This window comes from Oncorhynchus nerka, linkage group LG12, assembly GCF_034236695.1.
Source record: "Oncorhynchus nerka isolate Pitt River linkage group LG12, Oner_Uvic_2.0, whole genome shotgun sequence".
Lineage (NCBI taxonomy): Eukaryota > Metazoa > Chordata > Actinopteri > Salmoniformes > Salmonidae > Oncorhynchus > Oncorhynchus nerka.
Window position 1 is genome coordinate 40,688,810 of NC_088407.1, and position 19,476 is coordinate 40,708,285.

The window sequence follows — 19,476 nt, forward strand, 5'->3', positions numbered from 1 at the left end:
GAATGCTAATAAGGAAAAATAAAATACGATACGTTGCCACATTGAAACAAATATCACTGTGTCAGGACATTATATGGTATCGTTGAAGAAATCTGCTCAGAGATCCGAGTTGCTCATTTTTTGTCAACACAGCGAAGAGAAGAGGATGGTAATTGAAGAATTGCAATTGGTCGCGTCCTGTCGTCTCAAGATGTTTTTAATCAAGTGCAACAGCTTTCAGAGAAAACAAGTTTTTCTTTCCCTGATAAGCTTCAGGCAGGTTGTCCCAATTCAACCTAATAGTTGTTTTATTCTGTATTCGTTTTACACTGATGTGTTGTAAACATGAGAATATTATTGAGATATGATGAATAAACACATGGAGGATAATACATTAATTAACATTAGAGTAATAATTTATATACTTACATGTCTGTGAATACGGGGTGTAAATCTCGGCATAATCGTGATTTGTACTATCTGGGATCCTTGGGACGTCCCTACCTAAACCCTAACCTAATAGCGGCAATCAGCATTAAAAACAATAAAGGCGTTCCCACTCATGGTTCGGTAAAAAGCCTAGGGATGGGGCTGGAGAAATGTAATCACTCTCAAGGATTGACCATCCATGATATAAAACATTATAGTTTAATCATGTTTTTAGGCTATAAAGTGTTTGCTTTCATTTTATTTGTTTAAAAACACATTTATAAATGATATTTTCCAATAATCAATGCATACATATCATTAATATGGATGTAAATTCATGTAGTAACTGCTGACTGCCCCTTTAACCTTTACCCTACCAATTTACGTTTCAACTTCAATGGGGAGGTCCCAAAGACTCCGGATTGCAAAGACTGCAGACTAAAAATAAACTTGTGTAGAATTTTTGCGTTGGAGGAAGTGACGAAACATGTAGCCTATCGGCGGAAGTTAAGATTTAGGTCCAAATGTTTGATTGTTGAAGGAAGATTGGATTGACAATGAAGGTTCGCAAAGTCAAGACGAAAGTATCTGCTGGCTGCAAGATGCGGGGATTTATGCTTCGACCGTATGTTATTGTTTGTCAATCATGTTGTTCTTGACATTTGTTTACAGTAAATGTAACGTCTGCATTACTAGTTAGAAGCCAAATTGGTCTGTTGTGTCAGTGTCATACCAAGAAGCTATGCTAGCCCAGACAGGATAGAGTGGCTAGGGTCAGTTGAAATCGCCAAGCGGGCTACATTTTGTGTTCTTGCATTGGACTTACATCGAATTCTGCTTATAATCATTGGATCTCCATTCGCCTTTCATTTACAATAATGCTAACTAAATTTCAAAAGTAGTACACCTACTCATTCAAGGGTTTTTCTTTTCTTAAAAAAAAATAGTATTTTCTACATTGTAGAATGAGAGTGAAAACATCTAAACTATGAAATAACACTTATGGAATCATGTAATAAACCATAATAAACAACGTTAAAATGCTGAGACTTCGAGATCATTGAGTTATTTTGGAATCTGTAGCCTGTCTGTTGCGACGTATCAGAACAATGGACAGCCCCCTACAGCAGTGCGGTTTAGATAGGCTGCTTGTAATAGGGTAATTGCCTATGTGAATGCAGCCGTACACACAGCTGCCTTACCACAATAATGCTAACTAAATGCTGAAAGTAGTAGGCTAGTTACTTATGCATGCAAACAAAAACTGTATAGCAGTTTGGCTTAGAATACCGACAACCTCGAACAGAACAAAACAGCGGTACATAGTAGTAAGCCTAGTAAACAAAATATCACCTCGATAAAGGCATGACATGATATGTATTTTACATTAACAGTTAACAAACGCAGTAAATGAAAGAAAGGCCAATGGAAATCCAAATAACAAAAGCATAGCCTACAGCCTAATACAGTGAGATGCAGCCATGCTCAGCTGTTTTGCCAAATAAATGGGGAGTCATTTGGGTACTTGCGTTGGAATAAAATTGAATCCTGCTTATATCACGCTATACCACAAACACAAAAGTAAAAAAAAAAATGCATTTGACCAAGAAGTGACAAGTCCAATGGCACACAATCTTGCGGCGCTCTATCAGCACAATGGACAGCGCTCTACACAATAAAGCAAGATTTTGATAAAACCAACCAGCTCGATTGTTTCAATCTTAACTTTTAAAGAGTTCCAGCTTCCTTGATGCTCTGTGGAATTTCCGGAGTAATTGATAATTCTATTCTCCCCAAATCTTGTAAGATCCCCCTCAAATGACAGTTGTATTAGTTGAGCTTTCTTCTGGTGTAGCGTGCTTCTACTCTGCTGACTGAACACATTTTTCAAATTGGAAAATGAATTCTCGCATGTAGCTGTGGACGCCCCAAAGTCAGTCCATGTTTCAGTGCAGAAAGCACAGTCGTTATAGTGGAGAGAGGCCCAGAGAATTGTTACAGGATAACAAGTGGGGTCCATTTGTTCTCATTGGAGCTAGACTGGGCGATTTCAGGCTGCAAAAACTGCAGCTCGACCCTAAACTCAGCTTCCACCAAATCTTTTTTTTGCTTAGATCCAGGTGTCGCTTTACATCTAGAAAGTAATGGCTCTCTGGGTCAAGGGCACACAGTGCCGCCACCAGTTGGCAGTTGCCTTTGCTGAATTGTTCTGACATTTCACCAATGACCACATCCAACGTGCTGAGGAACAGTCTTTTACACTCAGTCTCTTTTCCTCTGTCCTGCTGTACTGTCCAGTGGATATATTTTCACATCCAGTAGGAACGATTTCATTTTGAATATCGTGTTACTTATGTGGTATTATGGGATATGGTGCTAAACACCTTGGCAGGTTCCTCGTCTTTTTGGAGAGTATATTTCATCATAGACAGAAAAAGTCTGCTGCCCCCCTCCCATCTTGATTCTTATCGTGTCCAATGTCCCCCTCAGTGGTTGCTGGTTTGAAACAAGGAACTCGATAATCACAATCGCCGACAAATACATGAGATTTCTTGTCAGCTGCCGATCATTAACAAGTGTTGAAAGTGACACCAATGGTCCCAATAGCACTTCAAACTATTTTTTATTTCCACAGTCCAATGCTCTTTGCTTGATGCGTGTCTAGCAAATCCTTTGGTACTATCAATATCATTCTTCCAGTTAGAATACCCAGCTTGGTTTGAAGACCTTGTCTGCGTTAGCATTGGACCCAAAACAGAACTTTCGACATGGGAAAACAAAATGCAGCATCTGCACTAACCGAGTATTCTAGCCACTCTCTTCCTATTAGCCAGTTGTTATTAAAGGATTCTACGCTAACCTGGGCTGGCTTCTCTGTTCCAAGATCATCAGGAACAGTCGGGGGTGGAGGCGGCTGTGGAGCCATTATGGCAGCACTTGTGGAAGGGTGGGTATGCTCTGTACATGGAGCTAGCTGCAGCTCGGGAGCATCATCGCTGTTGGGCTTGGCGGCGGCCTCGGTGGTTTGATGCAGCTGCTCATCGCTCTCTTTCTCCTTTGTTTGGGTACTTGGGCAAAGGCAATTTCTGATATCCATCGTGGCAGATTAGTTGGGTCAAGCTAGCTAAATAGACTAAAGCTAATAACGCTAACTCGTTTTATACCTAAGAGTGAAGCAGCCTCAACGGAAAACGTTGAAATAAAATATTACAGGAGGAGGTGTATCACATTATTCACTTAGCCAACGGAGTACCAGTCCAAAGTAAACGTTCTGTACTAACCATGAGGTACTCTACTTTATATAAATGCTTATGTCCTCAGGCCACATTGGCAGACCACATCACTGAGGAGTTCAGACAGAGGGTGCCATTCTCTGTGTTCACTACGAACCCATCCAGGTGACTGAAATTATTATAGTTGCTTGATTTGTTAACTTTTCCATAATTTGTTTTCTTGAACTTTATTAGCAAAGTTCTTATGATTTTTGTTCACATAATAGCTAATCTTTAGCATTGTCCAATACATTTGTCTGCATAAGGCTACATTTGCTCATTATAGCATTTTACCAATCTTGTTTTCACTGGTTACTAGATGGTTTGTTGTCTTTGTTTTGCCTCTGCAGTGGCATTTTGTAAATGTCATCTTTGACATATAACAACATGTGAATCTCCTTCTTTTTTTTTTTTTCTTTTTCCAGTACTGCAGCCAGGAGATTGTTGTCATTTGAGAAGACCTGGTGAACAAGATGTGTAGAAATTGTGTCCGGCTGCCTACCAGCAATCACCGCATTCCAAACCATGTGAGATTTAGCTCCTCAGTTATGACACAGTCAACCTCTACTACAACTACTGCCTATAGCATCTAACTTGGCTAGTAACCATGGCCTGTATTCACAAAGCATTTCAGGGTAGGGGTGCTGCTCTAGAATCGTCCATAAAATTAAGATCTAAAAGGCCAAACTGATCCTAGATCAGCACTCCTACTCTGAGATGCTTCGTGAATACAGGTCCTGTAGTACAGTTTATTCGTCATGAGAGACATTTTCATGTTATCTTTATCTCCAGTTTGCGAAGACCATCTTGTTGCAGGGCCACCTGGCAACACTGCCGCTGTGTGTCAGTCCAGTGTTCTGGGCCTATGACTACGCTTTACGGGTTTATCCCATGCCTGTTATCATCTTTGCAGACAAATATGACCCCTTCAACATATCCAACACAGACTGCCTCTACATCAACCTGGTACTTGATACTTATTCTGAGATTTTTACCACTTTGTTTTATTATGAGACTCAGTATGATAGTAGATCTTGTATTCTCATTTATAAGCTGTTTTTATGTACTGTTTGATGTATCATTCTGTTCATGCAGGGCTGCTTCCCAAAAAGTGGGTTCACTTTTAAGGACAGGTGAGAAATGTTATTTTGTCTTTGTTTTATGCAGGATCTACACTTAACGTTACTCATTATTTTTATTAGCATTGCTCTTTACTGGCAATGAGAGTATTGAGAATCAATTTGGTTTTGATGTCTTAATTCTTCTTTCTGATCTAAATATTATTTCGTTCACCACAGCAAACTTCAAAGTCTCTGAAGACCATAATGATAATTCTGGACTTGGGTCGGCTGTAATGGTTGTGTAACATGTTTTTTTTGTCTAAAAATACTTTTGTAAAAGCCCTTTGTGTTTTATTTGTACATACTGTAACATTCAGCTTGGATCACAAACTATGTTACCATATAAAAGTTCAAAGAAATACTGCTCCTATACTGTGACCAAAGCAAAACAGACAAATTGAACAAAGTATGCAAGAAAATGCATATTGTCAGTGTATAAATTCACAAAACCAATGAAATTAGACCCCAAATAAAGTTCAGGATGTAAGTCCAACTAAAAACGGTCCTAAAGTCAATCAAAAAGCAAAACAAATTGAAATCTCCCTTCAAAATGAGAAAATAAGTCATCCAATAAAGGCACAAAATAATAGTCAACAGGATCAATCTCACAGGATGGTTGAGGAAGAGGAAAATCCAGCCTGGTTGAGAGTTCCTTAAAACAGCTCAATGTTCATGGCATCCTCTAAAACAGTGGTTCTTAACCTTGTTGGAGGTACTGAACCCCACCAGTTTCATATGCGCATTCACCGAACCCTACTTAATTGAAAAAATAAAAAGATTTTTTCAAATTCAAAACATAGGTATATATTTTACTGGTGCACAACATGAACCGTTTATCAACGTCACTGTGTTCAAAGAACAAATTCATCAAAACATGATTTTCACACAAAAACATAATAATGAATATTTACTGCAAATCAGTGTGACTTCTGCTGTTGCCTTTCAGAGACCAGTTCAGAAATGCGCGGCTTCACCTTGGCAAGTGCCACTCATGTCATTTTCGCAACAAAGTCTGTTCCTTTTCTTCATCTATGTCCAGCATCCTTGAAAAGGATTGCTCGCAAAGATATGTTGTAACAAACGGTATGAAAATCTCCAGAGCTTTCTTAGCAATAACAGGGTACGTTACCATTTGTTGACACCAAAACGTTGAAAGCGTTGTTGTTCTGAAGAGTTGCTGTTGAAACTGGCTCTGCTGAATTTCAATGATTTCACCGAGGTATTCATCATTGACATCTGTTGTCTCAACACTAAACGTGAACGGCTGTCTCACCCATGCTGGATATGACTCTCTTGTATGGAAGTATCCGTCGAGAGACTTTGCAAGCTCATCTAAGTGCGTGTCAATTGCTTGCTTCAGTTCCGCTGGTACAGAAATGTCTCCGATTCCAGATACATCTTCGATCTTACTTACACAGTCGTCCAGCAGGGGAAAGTTTGCGAAGTTATCGTTCTCTGTTCGTCGTTTCCATAACGGTAGCTTTTTTTGAAAAGCCTTCAGGTTTTCCTTCGCTTCGATGATGTTGACTCCACCGCCCTGCATCTTTTGATTGAGAGCTGCGAAGATATCAGCCATGTACGCTAAAATGAGAATGAACTCAGAATTTTTGAAGCAATCTGCATGACAATGTTGGTGCTCTTGCAAAAACAGGGCTAATTCCACACGCACGGCAAAAACACGATTCAGCACCTGTCCCCGGGATAACCACCGAACGTTAGAATGGTACAGAAGTACCTCGAATTCAGAGCCCATTTCTTTACACAGCTCACTGAAGATGCGGTGCCTCAGAGCACTAGTTCGCGCACAGTTCACGCATTCCACTACAATTTTTAATACTTCTGCCAGTTTTGGAGGCAAAGTTTTTGTTGCCAACACATGCCTGTGCAGAATACAATGCGTAACAATGATGCATTGGCTTTCACTAGCGCACCAAAACCAGACTTTCTTCCCAGCATGAATGGAGCTCCGTCCGAACAAACTGCAGAAACCATATTAACCAATCAAAGATTGTTGTCTTTGAAGAAGTCATCCACAAGTTTCTTCACATCGTTGTTGTTGTAAGAGGCTTACAAAATAAAAAATCTTCCTTTATCATGTTGTCTTTCACATAGCGCACGAATACAGCAAGCTGGCTTAGATTGGAAATGTCTGTGGTCTCGTCGAGTTGAAGGCTGAATTTTGCAGGGCTTGAAATCAGATCTGCAACTACTTTGCTCATGTCCTCTATTCTGTCGCTGATGGTGTCATTTGAAAGAGGAATTTGGGATAACTTAACTTCAGCCTCTTTTCCCAGCATGATATTCTCCATCTTCAACACAACTGGTTTTATGAGTGTTTCACCAATGGTGTGTGGTTTGCCCTGCTTTGCGATCAGGTAAGCAACTTCGTACGATGCTGTGAGGATCGGTTTGTTGATGGGTACAAAGCCGAGAACAGGCAGAGTAGCCTTTTCATCGAATTCAGCGAGCGTTGTGTTCTTGTATTTTCCATCTCCATGCAGCTTAAGGAAGTGTTCTCTTAGTTTTGCCGGTGCTAGACTAGAATTGCTCAACTTGGCATTGCAAATCATGCAGTTAGGACGCTGACTCCCATCACGTTCCGTTATACACGTGAATCCATATTGTACATATTCGTCCGACCACTTTCTTTTTTTGCTCGACATAGTAAGTATGAAGGGCTTAAAATATTACGAAAGAAATCACAAGACAGTCACAAGTCGACTACTGAGCGCACCAAATTCCCTGCAGCACAGATAGGCCAAGCAATGTAGCGTGATCACCTGCAGCCAATGATGGCCAAGCGGGGCGTGTCATCACCAATCATATTAGTCGAATGTGTGTCTTGACCTCCGCAGAACCCCTGAGACTGACTCAGGTTCGATCGAACCCAGGTTAAGAACCACTGCTCTAAAACAATCAACATACAAATTCTTTGTCATTGGGGTTAACAATACACAAAAATGAGCAACAAATTATCACTTGGAATGGCTAATATAGGCTCTTAAAAGGTTTTTCAAACAAATAGAACCTCAGTCAAGTACATCCCAAACATTTCTCAAAACTCTCCTCCATTTGTTCTTATTTTATGGTGTATTGGCAATCGCACAATTTAATGTGCATTCCACAATCTATTGGGCGGGATGGAAACGGGACTCCCAAAAATGGAAAGAAATACCCCAAAAACTACCCCCATAAACAAAACTAAATCAAACAACTTTTCTGTTAAATAATAAATACACATCTGAACCCTACACAAACTCAAGGATGGCGGCTCTTCAGGCGGCAATACCCCTTGCAAGTCCCAAAAACGTTTCTGCCGCAGCCACAATAATGTCCAGTTTCTGACATGTCTTTGAGACTTATAGTATAGCCGTATAGTTTATAACTGGCAATGTCGCAAAATCCACTTTAACACAGGGTATCTTTTGACTGGCAGCAAACATTTACTACAGGCTGTGGTGCGTCCACTACCATATCTTCACTAATGTCACTTCTTTTCTCAATACTTTGAAATCTCCCCTGCATAGAAGATTTGAATGACCGCTCTAACTTCTGCCACCTCAATCTCCTTCACCCTTACAGGGCACTCCAGGAACTCGAGATCATGATCCCTTATCACAATTGCAACACTGTCGTCCTTCCACACACCGTTCTTCAATATACTGTCTTGAAACATAACCAAATCCTTTACAATTCTTACACTGCAGTGGTCTGTAGACAAAAGCTCTTACAGCATATCAACAGGACCGACATACTTTGTTATTTTTCTCCATTCACCCAGCGGGTCAAACCCCAGGCACAAACCACACCAGGAATTCTCTATGGGATTCAAACTGAACAGCCATCATCACCCCTGAGATGACTCCTTTGACGGGTGCTCTTACCCCGAATTTTAAAAACATAAAACTTATTTTGTCCAGATTATGTTTAGGCTCACTGCTATCTTCCTCTGTTCTTCAAAAATACAATTAATCAAAATAAGACCACTCCTGGTCACTAACTGACCACTGTTCCCAGCGCATACTTCACAATTTGACACCTCAAAACGGGTCTCCCACATATGCATCCCAACAAGAAGAGATTCATTATCATTCATACATGTATCCTCCACTCCAATTCCAGTTTTCAATACTACTGTTGTCCATTCAGAACATTTGTCTTCACCAACTTTGCTCGACACGCTGCTTGATTCGAACTCATCATCCACTTCCATCTTTTCCTGACAGCATGTCCCAGCAGCCTTTGCCTTCACCCATTTCTAAAAGGGACATGTCTTCTTAAAGGGATAGCCCACCAAAATGACAATTGCAGCCATCTTATATTTGACAGTGAAAATAATGCAGTCAGAACAGGCAGATACATAATATAACAGCATTAAAATGAAAATACACAAAGGTTTAACCTTGCAAAGTTTTTAAAACTTTAAACCAGACGTCATATGTCTATCACCTCACACTACCTTTTGTATCATGGAGAATAAAGGTTCACATTCCTTGAATTGTCAACTCTGTTCTTTTTCACTTGACTGGTGAATGTTTGACAATAAAATCATCTTTTTTATTACGCTTCTATTCTGGCTACTATCCTTCTTGCACAAATTAAATTATATTGATCCCATAAAGATGGCGGAAATTAGATGTTCTTGGCTGCTTCCGGTCAGGCTTCAACTAAATGTTGCACAGTAATCACTGGACAAAAACAACGCTTTTACGCTGAAGGCCAAAGCAGACGTGGGTCATTTGAAGTCCTGTACGTAAGTGACATATAAGCTGAATCTGTTCTTTTTCAATGTTTTATGCATTAAACGCAGTTAAATTGGATGATATGGCAAACTAACTAGCACGTTCATGTCAGCTGTTTCTGCAAGCTTTCTAGCGCGTTAGCTAGCTAGGCTACGTTGGTAGTGTCGCACAATCAATATGTTTAAAATTATGCTTACTGCAAACTAGTCTTTATACACGAGCTACGTATTTATATTATGTTAATGATAGCATGAAAGCTAACGTTTTGCGTTCCCATGTAAACAAACCATCCTCCACGGTGCAAAAAAGTTGTCAAATGTTTTTGTGATCTGGCACAGTACACAGTTGGTACACAGTACTTGCAGGTTCATACTAGTTAACAGGCAATAACAATCCAAGTATTACCCAGTAACTGCTTTTTGCAATCTGAATTATTTTTCTCTCTTAGAATTCCGATTGTAAAACATCTTCTCTTTAGGCATGTATACACATGTATTTAACTAGGCAAGTCAGTTAAGAACACATTCTTATTTACAATGATGGCCAAACCCGGACGACGCTGGGCCAATTTTGCGCCTCCCTATGGGACCCCCAATCATGGCAGGATGTGATACAGCCTGGATTTGTTGGCCAGTTTTAGGTACACCACACAGTTTACGAAAATAGTTAGCTCCTACAGACAGTGAGTCAGGTATCCGTGGCTTGCTATATACAGCAGGCAGAGGCATTGTTACTGTTCGATTAAACGTTGGAATAGGCAAAATGAGTGTTCTAAGCAAGATATGGATCTTTGGTGGCAGGCACGACGGATCCAGTATCTCAGAAACATCACTTTGAGTCTAAATGCAAGCAGAGATCTACCTCTTAGATTTATTTAAACATGACTTTAAAAAAAGTAAGCCTATGCAACATTAACCAATTAAAACAATATATTTGGGGGATTGGAAATGATGCCGACAATTACATTGATGGAAGCGACAATTTATCTGCAATATTAAAGCTGAGCTACACCCTTAAAAAACACATTCACCAAATTAAAAGTTCTGTAGCAATGTTTGTGCATATTGTCTATGCTTGAATTGCCCTGCCAATGGTTTTCTCAGACCATTTTCAAATGACATTTAAAAAGAATGTAGGTATATGATCACACTGGTAATTATTTGTATAACTTGTGTTAGGGTTGCGTAAATTCGAATCTGGTATCAGGATAAATATAACAATGAGTCACCGATTTTATACTATGTATTTTTTATTAGCTAAGTAATAAATGGCAAATGCAACTTTCGTATATACGGGCTCACTGTAATACCACGCAGGGCAGAACAGGGTAAAACAGTATTCTTTATACTGTGATAGACAGTTCCAACCCGTCTGTTGGCCTATCACAGTAGAGACTGGGCGTGGTTTAAACTTGCTCAGCCTATTGCAGGCGCTCAGGCGGGTCCCCGCCTCTTGGCGCTTCTGTTGATAGATGTAACTTGCTTGTGAAGAACATCCAGGCTCTCATGCTCCATACAGTTATCTCGCACCTGGCTCCTGTTATCTAACAAAAGACCGCTTGTTCTCGCAACACCCCGCTCTGAATGTGCCCCCCTCCCAACTAATTTGAACAGTTCCTGTCTTCATGCTTCTCTGTATTTTTCCATCATGAGAAAGTCCCATGGCCCTGATACTTTTAACAATGTTTCAAGTCAGCTATGTTGCATAACACATACATACATCCACATAAGCCAACAGCAGATAATATTCAATCATATATATGGTAATAGCTATAATGGCTATCCAACAATCCCCCTGTTGACACCCGCCAGGGTGTCACTCATTACCCTTATTTCATCAGTCCCAACATAGTAATGTGTTAATAGCATTTCATTAAAATAACAAAAAGTTTATTATTAATAAAACATAATTATTATTATTTTTATTTTTATTTATTTTTTACAGAAAAACAGAAAATAAAAATCAACCAAGAAAAAATAAAAATCAAGTGATATATGCTTATGTCTCCCCCTGTTGACAAAAACAGGATAAGACTTTATTGTTTATTGACATGATAAAACTTTGGTTTTATCATGGAAAACAGAGCAAAGCATTATTATAAACCATCTGGTCCTCTCAGCTACTCCTATCCTGTACCAGGTGGGCACCATGCCACCCAGGGACTCGAAACCTTCACAACAGGGAGAACAAACATACTGGAAAGAAAACCTATCATAAAAAATGTATAACAAGGAACTGTGGTGGTGTAAAATTGATTCTACTACCTCACCCACAGCATACCATGGGTCATCCTCAGTCAGTCTCATCCTCCCCTGAAAGCATGATTCAGTATCAGCATCTCCAACTGGAGCATCAAGCAAAGGCATCATCATGCCTGAAGCCTTCACCATATCTGTAACAGACTTCTTAAAACACGGTATGATGCAAGCAGCACAACACATAAGCAATAACAAAAATACAAGAATTAGGGTCAGAAATCCAGTAACCACCATACCAGTGTACTTACCAAACCAGGCTCCCAACCAAGAGAACAGTCCCGACTCCTCCACCCCCGCCATGGTCCTCATCTCAGCAGATAGTGCATCAAGCCCATTAAGGGCCTTAGATATACTACCATCTGGAGTGGTGTTATTAGGAATATACGTGCAACATTGTTCACCGAACATCTTGCAGACGCCCCCCTGACTGGCAAGAAGCATATCCAAAGCAAGTATATTCTGTCTGGCAACCCTAGATGTGGCCTCAAGCTGTTCAGACATACCAGTGAGTGCATCACGGGAGTAATTCACAAAACGCTGTTGATTATAGTAGATATAATTAATCCATGCAGTCTGTCTAGCATCCACTATGGCTGGACCTATAATAGGTAGTAAGTGCCAGAGTCCATCATTCCTACCCAGGGCCTGAAACTCATGAGGAACCCCCACTGGCACTCCCAACAGGTTAGTGTGTATGTCAACTACATCATCTGTCCATGGAGCACTACGTCTATGTCTCCAATGGGATGGAATGTTTCATCTGGGACCTCTGGTTTTGGCAGCACCTTAATAGAAAACACACCCATCGTGTCTGTCCCGGTCCTTTTCGTCCACTTGTTCTGTAGACATACATTCAGCACTCCACGGTTCAGAACCTGGAATCCGCTGGTACATCACCATCTATTCCCATCGATTTCTCCAGAGTCCTGGAAATAAGGCCTCATACACAGGGAATTAGCCCCATAAAACTAAAACAGTCACACAGGTGAATGTAGCCCATAATACAGTGATCATAATATTTTTTCCATTTTCCGAACATGCTATCAAATTATATTAGTCAGAGAAGTATCCACCCCAGAGTTTTCTGCCAAACCGTGAGCCAGGGTGGTCAAACCAGCTGAGGCTTCGGGCACTGAATCGTCCGGAGCTGTGCTATTTGGGATGTAAGCAAACATGGTCCCGATAATCACACATACTTCTCCCTTTTCAGCCAATAACATATCTAATGCAATTCTATTCTGCCAAGCCACCAGGCTGGTTGCTTCAGTCTGTTCTGCAAAACCTTTAATAGCATCTCTGGTATAATTGTTAAAGCGCTGTTGATTATAATAAATATAATTAATCCAGTCCATGTCCGTGGAACCCCAATGTTATCAATGTATACTTTGTCCTTCCATACTGGGTGAGTGGATTCATATAGCCTTCTCTCTCCAAATGAGCTATGACCTGTGTCCACGATCAATATGGGAACCTGCACCGATATATGCCATAATGGCTCAGTGTCCTAGACTGCCATGTAGTTAGAGACTCCATTTTGGTCTACATAAAACTCCATTGAGAGATCCTTCCCAACCTCTACTCTAACTTCCTGTCTACCCAGATCTAGGGATCTCTTATGCTTATTTTGGAACAAAATCCTCATCGTCTAAACCATGGGTCAAATTACCACTCTCCGCATACTCAAGTAGGACATGCTGTATCAGGAATATGTCACCCACGATAAGACAGCTCAGACGAACAGCTTCCATGTGAAGCCCCACCCTTTCCCCGAGAACACATCACTTAGCAAGAGCCAGACACATCTTCACTTCTATGAACAAAAACAGGGGTGACAGGACAGGGAGGGTTACTTCATTCGAGAGATGGCCCCCGGAATTCTGTTAATTCCAGTTCTCCTTTCGAACACTGTTTATTGTTCGATAGTGTCATTGTGTCTTACCCTCCCGCCGTGTGATATGAATCCGGGTAGTTCTTTCAGCTAGCTGTCACCAGGAGTCCTTGGTATGGTCCCCCCAACAAGCCTCTGGGACTGGATTGAGTGACTTCACCTGTAGTTCACTTGTACACATCAATATCATAGGGATGTTACTAGATGACATCACATGCATAGATGAATATTAACAATTTACCTTAGTAAAATAGTAAAATGCATAAAATCCTGGACATACAGGCTTGGTTAACAAACAGTTTCTCATATGTTTTATCTGATTATATCTTTAACTTCTATGCCCATTTGTTAGCTACATTTTTTTTTTATGATTAGTTTCTTATCCAATAGGCCCCATCCTATCCTAGACCACAATTTACCCATCCCCCTTTTGATACCTGGCTCTGCCCAGGTAACAGCCTTACCTACTCTAAATAATGACTTAGGTAAGATTAGTATATTATCCTTCTGTTCTGACATTATCATGTAGGAGCGCCCCTTTCATTTTCCACATGTCCAATTCTCCCTTTTGTCTCCACTCAGTAACTGTTATCTACACATTCTGTTATCTTTGCCTGTCCTGGCTCCCCTTCTAAAACTTCTCCTCTCTGCTCTCCAACCTCAAGGTCTCTGCAGTGCAGGGGAGGGATCTTCTGTCTGCCTTTTCCCCTATCTGTCTGTAGCTCTTTTTCTCATGTTTCCACAATGTCTCACTGTTTGGCTTCATCTAAACTCATGGATTTATTTTTATTTTTAGAAAAACATGTCTATGGTGGCAATTTCTAAAGTCCTTATATAGGTTAATTAAACTCCACTATAATTAAGTTACCTTAAAAAAAAAAAAAAAAAAAAAAAAAAAAATGTTTTAACATTATTACCCATGACCACAAATTAATTATTCAAATGGCACCCCCTTGTGGCTGATCAGACCACCCGGGAGAGTCATGAAAGCAGGTCAAAGGTTACACCATCCCTCTACGTTCGTGTTCCATACCATATTAGACATATTAAAGAACCCTTTATCTTTAAAATATTCACTTGTGTAATTAAAACTCAGAAAATAAAACTCCTAATATTCCATATGTGAGTGTACCCCTTTAAGATATCATGTCTCTGGGAACGTGGAAATCCCCTTAACCCAAATGTTTACTACAAAAAAAAAAACTAATAATTATGATAATCCCCTCAAACTCAAATAATTTGTCTCGATGTTTGTGTTTCTCCAAATTGTCTCCCCAAAATACTTCTTAAATACCCAGCCATTAGACACACACACAACTGTGATAAATGTGCACTGTCCCTTTAACATAAAAACCTCAGCCTGCAATCCACTCTGCGGGCCTTTCATTGTTCCCCATAATGAAAACAGATTCTAATGTTAGTATACCTTAACCTCCTGTTTAATTTCAGTGGTGTTATCTGAACAATCAAACCAAAATCAATAACCGGGAAGTACTTGTGTAAATTAATTAAAATAACAAAATAAATCTACCTTATTTCTCAGCACTTGGTTAGAACACCACTCCCTTCTTTCATCGACCACACCCGTCGCCCCGTACCTATATCTTATCTATTACTCAGTGGCTCAATTAATGTTTAACGTAAGTATGTTCAGATGTTTATTATGTAATTCTACAATATTAGTATAGTTTAAACCTCATAATATAAATCTACACACAGAATTTTACGTTAATAGAGTTTAACACTTTTTCCAACAGTCATGTACACACCCTCAATATTCTATGATATAAACATCTCATCAGCAAGCCTGCGACTTTTTCAACATTCTCACCGGTACCAGCTCCAACTGAAATACCTAATGTACCACACTTGCTTGTTCCCCAACCTCATTCATACCAATATTAGTCCACGACTGAATATCAAGCGTATTTCATGCACACGATATGTCTCACAAATCTTCATTCATGCCAGTAAGCTTCAATTTACACCATACACACACAAATCTTCATTCACGCCAGCAAGCAGACCAGTGGTCTGTCCATTCTCTGTACAGCTTCTCACCCCGTCTCTTCCACTCCTTACCCTCTCTGCCTTCAATTCTAGAGTGGACTTCAGCATTTTCAACACCTTTTCTATTTCCAACGACATTTTATGTACACTACAATACTGTCAACAACCTATGCCTTTACTAAAACCCAAGTGGTACCCTTTCCATACGGCTAAAATCGGCCCCCAATTAGGTCTAAAGTAAGAACTCAATTATGCACTGTGGGTCCCCTAGGGTATTAAGTAGTCTAGTGTCCCCCGGATTATTACCTTTACCAAATGTACAAAATACAATCACTCCATATGACTAACGTGTCAACCGGATCACGTTTCTAGTACAACTTAATGTCTCATTCAAACTTGGAAGTCAGTGCGACGACTTTACTCCCCGATGTACTTCACACACACCTATAATTTGTTAGGACCTTAGAGAGACCCTCTCCATACGGCTAAATCGGTCTCAAGTCCAATCAATCCATTTAAATATCCGTCATTCACACTTGGCCCTGCCTAGTACATCACATTCGCATCATATGGCTTTCCACTCGCACTTTGGTGGTCACTCGTTACCCACCACTCATACATGTAGACCCAGACTATCCATTCAAGCTTTGGTGGTCACCCGTTACCCACCATTCATACATGTAGTAAGTGTTCTCTGTTACCACCTACCAGCCAGGCATACTAGTACATCCCATACACAATACACCATTAAGTATTGTTGATCAATAATAAAATTGCAGTTGCCAATGGAGATATTACTTTCTCAACTATTTTCCAATCTCACACATCATAATAGTTGAAATTTAGTAACTTACATCAAACAGGTGTCTCACAAAACTAAATTTGGATAAGTCTAATGTGCAGAACTTTAGTTTTTCACAACAGGTGTCTGCTTACCTCTTTTAGTTGACCGGTCAGGATTTGTGAGACACACTGTCCGACGACAGTACTGGCCAATCGGCAGCGTCGTCCTACTACCAGATCACGTCGGGGTCACCAAATTGTTAGGGTTGCGTAAATTCGAATCTGGTATCAGGATAAATATATCAATGAGTCACCGATTTTATACTATGTATTTTTTATTAGCTAAGTAATAAATGGCAAATGCAACTTTCGTATATACGGGCTCACTGTAATACCACGCAGGGCAGAACAGGGTAAAACAGTATTCTTTATACTGTGATAGACAGTTCCAACCCGTCTGTTGGCCTATCACAGTAGAGACTGGGCGTGGTTTAAACTTGCTCAGCCTATTGCAGGCGCTCAGGCGGGTCCCCGCCTCTTGGCGCTTCTGTTGATAGATGTAACTTGCTTGTGAAGAACATCCAGGCTCTCATGCTCCATACAGTTATCTCGCACCTGGCTCCTGTTATCTAACAAAAGACCGCTTGTTCTCGCAACACCCCGCTCTGAATGTGCCCCCCTCCCAACTAATTTGAACAGTTCCTGTCTTCATGCTTCTCTGTATTTTTCCATCATGAGAAAGTCCCATGGCCCTGATACTTTTAACAATGTTTCAAGTCAGCTATGTTGCATAACACATACATACATCCACATAAGCCAACAGCAGATAATATTCAATCATATATATGGTAATGGCTATAATGTAAAATACAGGATCCAACACTTGTGAGGCACAGCTGAGTGTCTTTTTACTGGACTGGTGGCCTGCATCTGATGGTCAGCCTGAGGGGAGGGAGGGAGCAGCAGTGAGGCTGCCACTCACCGTCCCTGTGCAAATCTCCTTCCGCTGAGAAAAGGGGACACAGTCTTCCAGCTGATTGCAAAACTCAAGTCACGCTGCATTATTTCTGCATCATGCGCCAATTAACGTTACTTATATGACCAGAGAAAGTTAAATATTCCTCTATTAAAAAAGACAAGCCGCAAATAATAACACAAGCTTATCGGAACACTTTCCTACTCATTCATTGCAGCTGCAGTGCTGGTTGTAGTAGCGTGAGTGGAAGTAGGGAGAACACACATTTTATGGCTTTATAAAAGTGTTGAACAAAGTGTTGACAGTGCTGATTAACAACCTAAACATCAACTTACTCATAAAAACAGCAGCTCTTTGCTGTATTTGTTGAGTTCTAGTAATGTTTTTGAAATCTCAGTATCAACTTTGCTGTGCGTTTGAGGCCTCTTTTTACAGTTTATGCCTCGAGGAAACTGCAGATGTGCTGATCTGAGCGGCCAGCGGTAGGCCTATGGCTGCACTTGACTTGCTCTCTGGGCCTGCTGGGTAGGCAGAGTTCTACCTTCAGACATGAAATGGTTCAAAATGGGAACACTTTGCCTTGTTAGACTGCTGAATCAACTGCACCTACCGCCAACGGTACGAAAAAATAAATAAATAGGAATGTAAATGTTTGGTGATTAGGAATGCCTTGAAGATTAACCAGTTAGTGACCACAGTGACCACAGGTCTAGGGTGGGCAACAAACAAAAAATATCCAGTTAGCGGTAGTGCTGTGGGTGAAGGAGAATGGCAAGAATCGTGCAAGCTAACAGGGAGGCCACAAACAGACAAATAATAGCACAGTACAACAGTGGTGTGTAGAACAACATCTCAAAATGCACAACTTGTCGAGCATTGTCACGATTTGGCTATTGCAGTAGCAGACCACGCTGGGTTCCACTCCTATCAGCTAAAAACAATAAGAATTTGTTCTGGAGGCAAATGGGGGTCCAACCTGGTACTATCCTGAACAAAAATAAATGTAACATGCAACAATTTCATAGATTTTACCGAGTTAGTTGATATAAGGAATTCAGTCAATTGAAATCAATTAATTAGGCCCTAATCTATGGATTTCACATGACTGGCAATGCAAATATGCATCTGTTGGTCACAGATACCCCCCAAAAAGTCAGTATCTGGTGTGATACTGACTATGGGGGCCTCATGCAGCGCGACACACATCTCCTTTGCATAAAGTTGATCAGGCTGTTGATTGTGGCCTGTAGAATGTTGTCCCACTCCTCAATGGCTGTGTGAAGTTTGCTGGATATTGGCAGGAATTGAAACATGCTGTCGTACATGTCTATCCAGAGCATTCCAAACGTGCTCATTGGGGGACAGGTCTGAGTATGCAGTAGAGGTCGACCAATTAATCGGAATAGCCGATTAATTAGGGCAGATTTAAAGTTTTCATAACAATCGGAAATAGGTATTTTTGGGTGCCAATAAAAAAAAATGTTTTAAATACATTTTATTTTTTCATACCTTTATTTAACTAGACAAGTCAGTTAAGAACACATTCTTACTTTCAATGACGGCCTAGGAATGGTGGGTTAACTGCCTTGTTCAGGGGCAGAACGACAGATTTTAACCTTGTTAGCTCGGGGGATCCAATCTTGCAATCTTACAGTTAACTAGTCCAACACAATCATGACCTGCCTCTCTCTCTCGTTGCACTCCACAACGAGACTGCCTGTTACGCGAATGCAGTAAGCCAAGGTAAGTTGCTATCTAGCATTAAACTTATCTTTATAAAAAACAATCAATCATAATCACTAGTTAACTACACATGGTTGATGATATTACTAGATATTATCTAGCGTGTCCTGCGTTGCCTATAATCTGACTGAGCATACAAGTATCTGACTGAGCGGTGGTAGGCAGAAGCAGGCGCATAAACATTAATTCAAACAGCACTTTCTTGTGTTTTGCCAGCAGCTCTTCGTTGTGCGTCAAGCATTGCGCTGTTTATGACTTCAAGCCTATCAACTCCC

General features: G+C 40.5%; 1 long non-coding RNA gene across 1 annotated transcript; it reads right to left on the reverse strand.

Moving 5' to 3' along the window:
- Nucleotides 1–10,774: 10,774 nt before the first annotated feature.
- Nucleotides 10,775–17,363, reverse strand: LOC135574328 (uncharacterized). The gene is made up of 2 exons (XR_010465354.1): nucleotides 16,636–17,363; nucleotides 10,775–13,859 (listed from the first exon to the last, which is right to left on the reverse strand). It is a non-coding gene; the product is annotated as an uncharacterized LOC135574328 (long non-coding RNA).
- Between the last annotated feature and the right edge of the window lie 2,113 nt (nucleotides 17,364–19,476).